This window comes from Antechinus flavipes, chromosome 4 (assembly GCF_016432865.1).
Source record: "Antechinus flavipes isolate AdamAnt ecotype Samford, QLD, Australia chromosome 4, AdamAnt_v2, whole genome shotgun sequence".
In the NCBI taxonomy this organism is placed as follows: domain Eukaryota; kingdom Metazoa; phylum Chordata; class Mammalia; order Dasyuromorphia; family Dasyuridae; genus Antechinus; species Antechinus flavipes.
In genome coordinates, this window is record NC_067401.1 from 301,798,065 (window position 1) to 301,810,226 (window position 12,162).

Here is a 12,162-nt window from a genome sequence, read left to right on the forward strand (position 1 = left end):
TATGTGATTCTAGGAGTAGCTACATAATGTAGTGGATAGAGAATCAGCCCTGAAATCAGGAGGATCTGAGTTAAAATTTGGCCTCACATGTTTACTAGCTGTAAGATTCTGGAAAAGCCACTTAATCCTGCTTGCCTCAGTTTCCTCATTTGTAAAATGGGCTGAAGAAGGGAATTCACTCTAATATTTTTGCCAAGAAATCCCCAAATAAGGCTATGGAGAGACAGACAGAACTAAAATAATTCAACAACCAAGTGATTCTGACAATATCAACATCTGCCCCTCATTCATTCAACTCCAGTAGCTCACTATAACTGACAGAATCAAATGGAAATTGCTGTTTAGTTTTTAAAGACCTTCGTTTTCTGACTCATTCCAATTGTTATTGTTGTTATTTGGTTGATTTGGTTTTCAGTTATTCAAAATATTTTAGTAATAGTTCTCTGCAAGGCATTAAAAACACCAATTTATGAGCAAAAACTCCATTGAAGAGAGAGAATACAGAATGCAGGTAGCCATGGAGCTAAGGAATTTTCTTGATTTGGGGCAGGTCTGAGAGTTTGTTGTTTTCTGATCAGCCTTGCTCTGCTCTGTAATCTCGTATTTCTTTTTTCTATGTCAAAAATCTTTCCTTGGTGTCAAGTTTGTGGGTAGTAAGATGTTTTCAAATTTTTACATTAAAAAATTGTTAACCTTGGCAAAGGTGGCAATGATAAGTTTCTGATGAATTTTTTGCAAAGAAATACAGTTTATGGTTATAGGTCTAGTCACCAGGAGGAAGCCACTAGCCAACTGCTTCAAGAAAGTCACTTGTCCCTGTGGTGACCAGTGAGCATGATTACATCTGTTATGGGGTGATGCTAGCTCAAAATCTTCTCACATGCTGGCTGAAGGGTTTTTTGCTGTAAATTAGCAGCTTTCTAGGCACATCCTCAGTAGGACAATATGTAGGCATTTTACAAACTTTACCAACTGATTCCTCCATTCTTATCACCATCAGCTGGCTTTGAGATAATAACAAGCACCTTTTCTCTATTTTTCCTTTCAATCCAGATTTTGGCACAGCATATTTTCACTTGTCTATGGCTTGAGAGAATACATTTACAGACCTGGAGTATTTATGGATTCCTTGGGCAAGGACCAACTTCTGACCACAATGCTTTCAAGACTTTTTCATCACCTTTTCAGCTACATCTTCCTTTTTTGTTCTTCATTTCCTTTTTCTTTTCCTTTTTTGATTTTCTTTTCCTTTTGTTCCTTTTGCTTTATTTTTGTTCACCATCTTGAGAGAAGGGTGTAACGACCACACTAGTACCCCAGATTCCTCAGAATCAGCCGCAGTCAGGATAAGCAAAAGTCCTCAATCTTTATTCTTGGTCCCCAGATGCAGGATTGAACAGGATGGAAGCAGATCCTCCACAACCACCTTCTCCCTTGTCTACGGCCCGAGAGTGTCTCTGGCTAGTCTTACTCCACCTCCTAGTCCCTCCCACAATCCTCTATACAATCACTGAGCCGGCAGGAATAGTGGAAAGGACCATTCTCCAAGCATATGCCCATAGATTATTGTCCAATCAGTAGTTAGCCTCAAGCGCTCAGCAATCCCAATCTCAGTGCATTGATTCAATAGGTTCAGCCCTCTACAGAAGGGAAAAAAAAAACTCTTTCCAGTTTTGTTATACTTTATTCAGTCCCCCAAACACACATACACACACACACACACACACACACACACACATGCACACACATGGTAATATAATGACGTTAGCCTTTTGAAACTCACCAATTTATCTCCTCACTGACTCTCTAGTCTCAGCTGAAGTGTCTCCATCTATAAGAAGTGTTTGTCAGTGTCCATTCTTTTTATTCCCAATGTCTACCTTTCTTATGAAATGATTCCAATTTATCCTGTAGTATTTTATTTATGCATAGTTATTTACATGTCGTCTCCCCTATTAGACTATGGATTCCTTGAGAGTAGGGAATTTTTTCCCACCAGTACTCAACACAGTTGCTGAAACATGATAGATATTTAATGAATGCTTGTTGACTTACAGGCTGGTTCACTAACTTCCTCTAGGCTCACCATCAATTAAAAGAGTCTGCTCTTGAGACAAAAGATTTCTATTCATCTTATGAACAACAGAGATGCCACTATCGCTTGGCAAATAACCCAAAATCTCACTATCAAACCTTCCATAAGTGTTACATTTGCCACATGTATGATCATCTTCAGGTTTTTTTTTTATTTCATCATCTTTATAAAATAATTCTGGATACTTTTCATGCAATTGAAAAGAAATAGCCCAGAAAAGCAAGGCTTTGAAGAAAATTCAGCTAATGAGGATAAAAAAAAATTGAGTTCTCAACTTGCTCAGAGGATTATTTGAGAAGTTAAACCCTTTCTGTAATAAAGTTATGTCCAGCTTCCAGAATATTAATTTGAGAGTTATGATCATTTGTTTAAACTTCATCCATAACTTAACCAAATGTGGTGCCCATTCAATAGAAGCTGCTTATCAGCTTACCAATTCATTTGATAAATTCTCCAAAATGATACAATTCTTTCTGATAGCCTGTTATTAAAAAAAAAAAATTGGTGTACATTATTATTTAAATAAAATCATTTAAGTTCAGCCAGAGTGAAAGTGCAAACCTAATGATATTTCAAGGTTCTTTTCACACTGCTAGTATCCGATGTTGCATTTAACGCAGGTTTCCCGACTTGAAACACTGTGTCCCATCTGTTATATGCTACGTAGTTAGCCTCCAATAAAAGAGAAAGGGAGAGAAAAAGTGAGACAGACAGAGACAGAGACAGATGGATAGACATCTTTTGACAAATCTATTGTCTATAGCCACTTCTAGTTCAAAGAGAGCAAGAAGTAATATTGGTATATAGGGAGTAGAAGAGCTTAGGGGAAATATTTTGGTTTGCAAGGAAATAAGAACCATAGGAACAGTTTCACTTTCAGTTCAAAAAAATTAGGAAGCCTGAATAGTAGTATTAATTACAATCCAAGAGAACAGGGACAAGTGCTAGATAAGGATCAAAGTGCAAAACAGTAGAGAAATGTCCCCTCTGTCCAGATTATACTACCTTGGAAGCAATGAAAACTTCTAAAACCCCAGAATTAGCTCTGAAAATAGCAGTGAAAAAATGCAGTTTGAAATAGTGTTTTACAGAACCCTGTAAGAATATAACCAAGAATAACTTATCCAGAAAAACTGAGTATAATCTTTCAAGAGATTTTTAATAATATATTTATTATTTATATATAATGGATATTTAATAAAATAAAGCATTTTAAGAACTCTTGATATAAAGATCAAAGATGAACAGAAAATTTGAATTTCAAATAAAAGATTCAAGAGAAGCAAAAAAAAAGATAAACAATAAAGAGAAATCAATTAGGTTATTTTTTTTTTTTTACTTTTTACATGTAACTTTGAAGAATGTTATTATTAGGGAAGTTAGAAAGAGGATGTAAAAGTGAGCCAATTGTGCTGGGACAATATTAAAAAATGTAAAAGCCAGAAAGAATAACATCCTGGGAAAAGGAAGAGAGGAAAATGAGGAAAATTATCTCACATAAAAGAGGCACTCAAGGAAGAGTTTTTATTGTAAAAAGGGAAATGGTTAGAGGATAGGCACTGTATGAACCTCATTCATATCTAAATTAGTTCAGAAAGAGGAGAATACACACAGACACATTCAATTGGTTATAGAAATCTATGTTACCAAAAAAAAAAAAAACTAGAAGGAAAAATTCATTGGTTAAAAGGTTAAGGGAAAAGGGAGGGCAGAGAAAAAAGCATAGTCAGGATCAAAATACATTTTTAGAGAAGGGACAAGATAAAAAGAGATTATAGAATAGGTAGGAGAAAGTAGGATGGAGGGAAATAAACAATGAATAATAATAACCAAGAAAGTGAATGGGTAAAACTCATCCATGAAAAGAAAACTAATTACAAAATGGATTAGAAGTTATTCCACAATATGTTGTTTATAAGAAACACATTTGAACCAGAGTGACAAACAGAAGTAAAATAATAATTATTTTTATAATTCAACTGAAGTAAAAAAGGGCAGGATCTCACACAAATCAAAAACAAAAATAGATCCAATTAAAAAGAATAATCAGATAAAATTCATATTGCTAAAAAGAACCACAGAAAATGAAATAATATTAATAATGGCTACATATAATAAATGGTACAGCATTAAAATTTGTTACAGGAAAAGTTAAGTGAATTAAAGGAAGAAACAGGCAGTAAAATTATATTAGCAGAGGACTTAATTTTGCCCTCTGAGAACTAGAAAAAGCTAATCATATAGTAAATAAGAAAGAAGTCAAGAAGATTAATAGAATCTGATATGATAGACATCTAAAGAAAATTAAATGGGACTAGGAAAGACCACATTTTTTTTCTCAGTTATACATGTCATCTTCATGAAAACTGACCATTTATTAAAACATAAAATCCCACCACTAGGTTCGGAAAAACAAAGAAGTTAAATGCAAACTTTTCAGACCATAATTCAATAAAATTAAATTTTGTGAATAACTATAAAGGAATAAGTTAAAAATTAACTTGAAAGTAAGTGATTTGGTGCAGCTAAGTGAAGTGAGTAGAACCAAGAGAACATTGTACACAGCAACAGCAAGATTTATACAATGATCAGTTCTGATGCACATGGCTCTCATCAATAATGAGGTGATTCAGGCTAATTCCAATGGACTTGTAATGTGTTTTTTTGTTTTGTTTTGTTTTGTTTTGTTTTGTTTTGTTTTGTGTTTTTGATGAGGCAATTGGAGTCAAGAGACTTGCCCAGGGTTACACAGCTAGGAAGAGTTAAGTGTCTGAGACCAAATTTGAACTCAGATCCTCCTGATTTCAAAGCTGGTGCTTTATCCACTGGGCTACCTACTTGCTCATGTACATCCAGAAAAAGGACTGTGGGGACTGAATATGGCATAGCAGAGTATTTTTATCTTTTTCATTGTTGTTTCCTTGCTTTTTGTTTTCTTCCTCATTTTTTTTTTCCTTTTTGACCTGTTTTTCTTATGCAATATGATAATTGTGGAATTATGTGTAGAAGTATTACTCATGTTTAATATATTTTGTATTACTTTCTGTCTAGGGAATAGGATGGGAAGAAGGCAGGAAGAAAAAATTTGGAACAGAAGATTTTGCAAGGATGAATATCGAAAACTATCCTTGCAAATATTTTGAACATAAAAAGCTATTATTTAAAAAATAAACACATCCATAAGTAAATAAATGAAATATGAAATACTTAAAAGTCTTGCCAAGATAAGTCCAGGTATTATGTCAATTCAATGAAAAAAAAATTATACAAATAAAGGTAGATCTATACATTGGAGAGACATTAATTGCTCATGGGTAGACCGAGGGTGAGCAAAAATGATAATGTTACTTAATTAATTTATTCAGTGGCTCCTGAATTCAATTATAAAAAAATATTTTATAAAGCTAGAAAAATAATAAAATTCATCTGGAAGAATAAAAGCTCAAGGATAGCAAGAGAATAAAAAAATCGAAGAAAGGTGTCATCGTAGTTTCAGATTTCAAACTAAATATTATAAACCAGTAATTATCAGAACAACAATGATAGTCAAAAATAGAATGATAGATCAATAAATAGATTAAGTATATAAAACACAGTAGGAGATGAGCAGTAATTTAATGTTGGTTAAATCTAAAGATCTAACCTCTTGGGATAAGAACTCACTATTTGACAAAATTGCTGATAAAACTGGAAGTAGTTTGGCAAAAACTAGACATAGAAAAACATCTCACAACATATAATAATATAAGGTCAAAATGGATAAATTATTTAGACATAAAGTCGGATACCTTAAGTAAATTAAAGTAGTATGGAAAAAAAGTATGTATCAAAGCTATGAAAGGAAAAAAAATTAAGACCAAACAGAGATATAGAGGATTACAGAAAGTAAAATGGATAATTTTGATGACATAAAATTAAAAAAAAAAAAAACTTTTGTACAAACAAAAGTAATGACGCCAAAATTAGAAAGAAAACAGAAAAATGATGAAAAAAAATATTTCTCTGAAAAAAATCTCAATTCCCAAACATATAGGGAACTTAACCAAATTTATAAAATAAGAGCCATATATCCCTTATGGATAAATGGTCAAAGGATATGAGCAAGCATTTTTCAGAAGAAATCAAAGCTATCAATCAAAATTACTTTAAATCACTACTGGCAAGAGAAAAACAGATGAAAACAACACTGAGGTACTATCTCATACATAGACTGATTGACTTGACAGAAAAAGAAAATAACAAATTCTGGAGGTGAAGTGGACAAATTTTGATAGTAATGCACTGTTGGTGAAGTTGTGAACTTGTCCAATCTTTTGGGAGAGTAATTTGGAGCTATACTCAAAGAGTTATTTATTTTTACATAGACTTTGACCTGGGAATAATGCTACTATCCCTAAGAGATTACAAAAAAAGGATAAAACAGCTATTTATTGTAGTTTTTTCAAGATGATACAAAATTGGAAATTGAAGGGCTGCACACCAATTGGGGAATGGTGGAATGATAATTGTGATGAACTCCAGTGGTATAAAATTTGATGAACAGGACAGTTTTGGAAAAAACTTGGAAAGACTTATGTGAACTCATGCAAAATTAAGTGATCAGAATCAAGAGACACTGTACACAGTAAGAGCAATATTGTAAGGTTAATTAATTGTGAAAGACTTAACTATTCTCAGCAATAACAAATTTATACGGTGATCAATTCTGATAGATATGGCTCTCTTCAACAATGAGATAATTCAAACTAATTCCAATTGTTTAGAGATGAAGACAACAATCTACATTCGGAGAGAGAACTGTGGGAACTGAATGTGGTTCACAATATAGCATTTTCACTCTTTGTTGTCTGCTTGCATTTTATTTTCCTTCTCTTTTTTTCTGATCTGATTTGATTTTTCTTGTGAAGCAAGATAATTGTATAAATAGGTACGCATAGATTGAATTTAACATTTTTTACCATGTTTACCATATATTACACTATTTGCGATCTAGGGGAGGGTGTGGGGAAAGGGGGGGATTGGAACACAAGGTTTTGCAAGGGCTAATGTTGAAGAATTGTCTATGCATGTGTTTTGAAAAATAAAAAGCTTTAATAAAGGAAAAAAGACAGTTATTTTAATCAAGACAATTATTATATGAAAACAGATCAAAGTATACATTTAAATAGCTTTATTTTTCATGTTTCACTTTTTGATTGTTTTCTTTTACAATATGTTTAATATGGAAATATATTTTACATGACCTCATATGTAAAATTGAAATAAAATTTCTTGCCTTATCAAAGAGGAAAAAAAAATAATAGTGATTTCTTTGGAAGACGGAATGGAAGTCAGAAAATTTCAGAGAATTAGACATTCTTACTGTTAGTAATGAAGGTGTAATCACTCATGCTATACTCATAATTACAAATTTAATAATTAAAAATAAACTGGAACAGATCAGACAAAATCATGGAAACACTATAGAAAGAAGTAAGGGAAGATAGTGACTAGAACCTAGGCTTTAACACAATTACATGACACCACACACTCCCTTTGCAGTCTTTATGTAAATTTTATTCATTTTGCCTCACATGAATACATTCTTATTTTAAAACACTACTAAGTTTATAGAATGCTATACTCATTCATTTTTTGCCATCCAAATTGATCACCTGTTAAGGACCATGCCTAAGTGAAAGGGCAGGTCAATTCTCTGAGAGCTTCCATAGCTGTGAATCATAACATTTGAAGGAGTTGCAAAGCAGCCTTCACAGATGTTCCTTGTGAATTAGGAATGAAATAAATTGGAGGCAGAGGGAGGAGGAAAGAAGTCAGACAACTCAACTGCCTCTCAGTGTCATTGTATCATTATTCTCTCACATGAAGGGATCCATTCTACGATGTGAATTAGACCTCCAGCAGTCATTGACAGATGGCTCCCATATCACAACTATCACCCAATCCAGATTCTGAAATCTGTTATTTACTGACCTTCTAGATCATCTTTCTCTTTTATTAATGAGTTCAATACCTGATTTATAGTCTTTCCACCTCTTTGTTCATTCTTGTTCTGTACATTCTCTTATTTGATGATATCACTGGCCCCCTGTGTTCAATTATCTCTATGCAGATGATTTCTATATATATATATTTATCCAGTTCTAGTTTATCACCCGAGTGCAAGGATCATTCCACCATTCAAATGTTGGATATCATGTAAATATCTCAAAGTATTTATCAAAAATAGAACTCATTATCTTTACTGCCTCCAATCTACTTCATTCTAAATTTCCCACATCATCATAACAAAAGCTTACTAGTCATCTATATAGAACATCGATGTCCTCCTGAACTTTTTTCTTCCTCTTTTTTGGTTTTTTAATTATATGTGAAAAAATTAACATTCAGATTTTTAAATTTTGAGTTCTAAATTCTCCCCTTAGCTCTTTCCCTTTGACCCTCCCAAAGAAAAGAATCATGCACAGTCATGCAAAGCATATTTCCTGGTTATCCATGTTGCAAAAGAAAAAATATACCAAAAAGAAAAAGAAAGTTTTTTTTTTAAGTATGCTTTTACCTACATTTAGACTTTATAAGTTCCTCCTCTGAAGATATATAGCATTTTTCATCCTAAGTCCTTCAGAATTGTTTTGGATAATTTTTTGCTGAGAATAGCTAATTCATTCATTGTTAATCATCATAGAATATTGCTGTTAGGATGTACAATATTCTCCTTGTTCTGCTCACTTCACTTTGTATGAATTTATGTCTTATGTATTTCTTAAGGCATCCTGCTCATCATTGCTTATAGAATAATAGTATTCCATTGCATTTTCCTTTTTTGTCACATTAGTCAATCAGATAGGTGTGATAAGGTGTGACACCTCAGAATTATTTGAAATTGTATTTATCTTATCAGTAGTGTTTAAGAACATTTTATATGACTAGATCTAGCTTTGCTCTATTTTTCTTCTGAAAACTGTCTGGAGAGGCGCAGGAGGCACAGGAGGGACAGGTTGACACAAAGGTGAAATAAGGAAAGAATTTGCCTGAATTCTCACAAAGTCACATTCACACAGATATAAAATAATACTTCAAAATGAATTTTGGAGTAGCAAAACTAACAAAAAGACAGGGTGAAACAATTTTCTAACCCAAGGTAACTTGGGAAATCAGCAGTAAAGTTTGCATCAGTCAGGTAAAAGGGAAGGAAAATCCAGGGTAGGAAGAGGCAAGCAGTCCTATACATGTTAAATAGGTTACAGTATATCCTAGATACAATATATGTGTGCAGAACCGAACAGTTTTCTTGTTGCACAGGGAGAATTGGATTCAGAAGGTATAAATAACCCAGGAAGAAAAACAAATATGCGAGCAGTTTATATTCATTTCTCAGTGTTCTTTCTTTGGGTGTAGCTGTTTCTGTCCATCTTTGATCAATTAAGGCTCTCTTTATCGAAGAGATCCACTTCCATCAGAATACATCCTCAAACAGTATCGTTGTTGAGGTATATAATGATTTCCTGGTTCTGCTCTTTTCACTCAGCATCAGTTCATGTAAGTCTTGCCAGTCCTCTCTGTATTCATCCTGCTGGTCATTCCTTACAGAACAATAATATTCCATAATGTTCATATACCACAATTTACTCAACCATTCTCCAATTGATGGGCATCTATTCATTTTCCAGCTTCTAGCCACTACAAACAGGGCTGCCACAAACATTTTGGCATATACAGGTCCCTTTTTCCTTCTCTAGTATCTCTTTGGGGTATAAGCCCAGTAGAAACACTGCTGGATCAAAGGAGTCTAATCATATTTCAAAAATATGTCATGGAAAACTGCTCTGATATCCTAGAACCAGAGAGTAAAATGAAAAAAAGAAAGAATCCACAACTGACCCTGAAAGAGATCCCAAAATGAAAACTCTCAAGAATATTCCAAAACTCCTAGGTTAAGGATAAAATATCGCAAGCATCCAGAAAGAAACTAGTGAACTATTAAGGCAAAAAGCAAGATTAGAAAAAATGAAAAAAAGCAAAAGAAAATATGACACAGGATTTAGCAGCTTCTATAGTCCAGAATCAGAGGACATAGAATATTATATTCTAGATGATAAAAGAGCTTGGATCACAACCAAGAATAACCTTCCTCAGAGAAACTTGAGAATATGCCTTCAGGGGAGAAATGGGCATTCAGTGAAGCAAAGGATTGTCAAGTATTCCTGATGAGATGACAGGAACTGAACCGAAAGAGAAGCATAAAAGCAAATTAAAAAAAAAAAGTCTAAGATCCTTGATGCAATAGAAAATCATAAAGGATTGAATAAGGTTAAATTGTTTACATCCCTCAATGGGAAAAAAAGATCCTTATAATTCTTAAACATTTTATCCTGGCCAGTTATAAGGCACATACATAGAAAATGAAAATGTAAGTTGACTTTGATGGATTGATATCAAACATAACAAAATTAAAGGGTGAGAATGAAAATTACATTGGGAGTAGAGGGAAGGGAAAGGTAAAATGGGGTAAATTATCTCACATGAAAAGACATAAAGAACTTATTAAAATAAAAGTAAAGAGACATGCCTATCATCTGAACATACTCTTTTGGAAATATCATATACACTCAGGTATAGAAATTCATCTTACCCTATAGGGAAATAGTATAGAAAGAATTCAGAAAAGTGGGGACTGATAGAATAAAGGGTAGATTGGGCATGAAATAGTCGAAAGCAAAACACTAGTGAAGAGAGACAAGATAGTGAAGGGGAGAGAGGGAAGAGAGAGAGAAGAAGAAGAAGAAGAAGAAGAAGAAGAAGAAGAAGAAGAAGAAGAAGAAGAAGAAGAGAGGAGGAGGAGGAAGAAAAGGAGAAGGAAGAGGAAGAGGAGGAAGAGGAGAAGGAGGAAAGGAGGAGGAGGAGGAGGAAGAGGAGGAAGAGGAGAAGGAGGAAGGGAGGAGGAGGAGGAGGAGAAGGAGGAAGAAAAGGAGAAGGAAGAAGAAGAGGAGGAAGAGGAGAAGGAGGAAAGGAGGAGGAGGAGGAGGAAGAGGAGGAAGAGGAGGAAGAGGAGAAGGAGGAAGGGAGGAGGAGGAGGAGGAGGAGGAGGAAGAAAAGAAGAAGGAAGAAGAAGAGGAGGAGGAGGAGGAGGAGGTGGAGGAGGAGGAGGAGGAGGAAGAGGAGGAGGAGGAGGAGGAGGAGGAAAAGGAAGAGGAGGAGGAGAAGGAGGAGGAGGAGGAGGATTAGAGAAATGCAAATTAAAACAACTTTGAGATATTAACTCAGATCTATGAAATTGTCTAATATGACATAAAAATGATAAATATTGGAAAGAATGTGAGAAAATTTGAATACTAATATACTGTTGTTAGATTTTGATTTTTTCCCCTAACCATTCTGAAGAGTAATTTGGAACAATGCTTACAGGGCTATAAAATTGTGCAAACCTTTTGATCCATCTATACTACTATTCTATCTGTATTCCAAAGAGATTTTAAAAAGAAGGTACTATTAGTTCAAAAATATTTATAACAACTCTTTTTGTGGCAATAAAGCATTGGAAATTGAAAGATGCTTATCAGTGGGTGTTATGGGTCAGAACTCTGAACTTAAAACAAGGATTCTTACAAGGTGCTAAGTCAGTGGAATTGATAGAGACAATGGTTATCTAGTTTAGCATGCTTCAGTATGATTGATTTAATCTTACAACAAATAATGGTTTCCTAGAGACATAATGATTGGTTTATACTCATTATGGAGCATACAAGCAAGGACTGAGAGCTACAGAGGACAAGTGCACTAGAAGCTCTCAGAGCCAAGGAGACAGAAATTCATTTCACCTTCAGTCAGGCTCCTGGTGGCTGGCCTCCTGCACTTCCCCCACTGAGACCTAGGCCATTCTGAAAGGCTCTCCAGAAAGCTGCCCAGCCCCAGGAAGGAGATGATAAAGATTTGGACTTTAACACCTGGCTGTTCTTTTGGTGACTACTGAACTGAAAGGAAGGCTGCCCAGAGACCCCAAGAATACTGAACCAAAGAACATTACAAATGGGGAAAAAGCTGAACAAAATATAGTATATGGTTGTGAT

General features: G+C 34.2%; 1 pseudogene; it reads right to left on the bottom strand.

The window, feature by feature from the left end:
- Positions 1–415: 415 nt before the first annotated feature.
- LOC127561531 (60S ribosomal protein L6-like) lies at positions 416–1,240 on the bottom strand (annotated as a pseudogene).
- Positions 1,241–12,162: the final 10,922 nt, after the last annotated feature.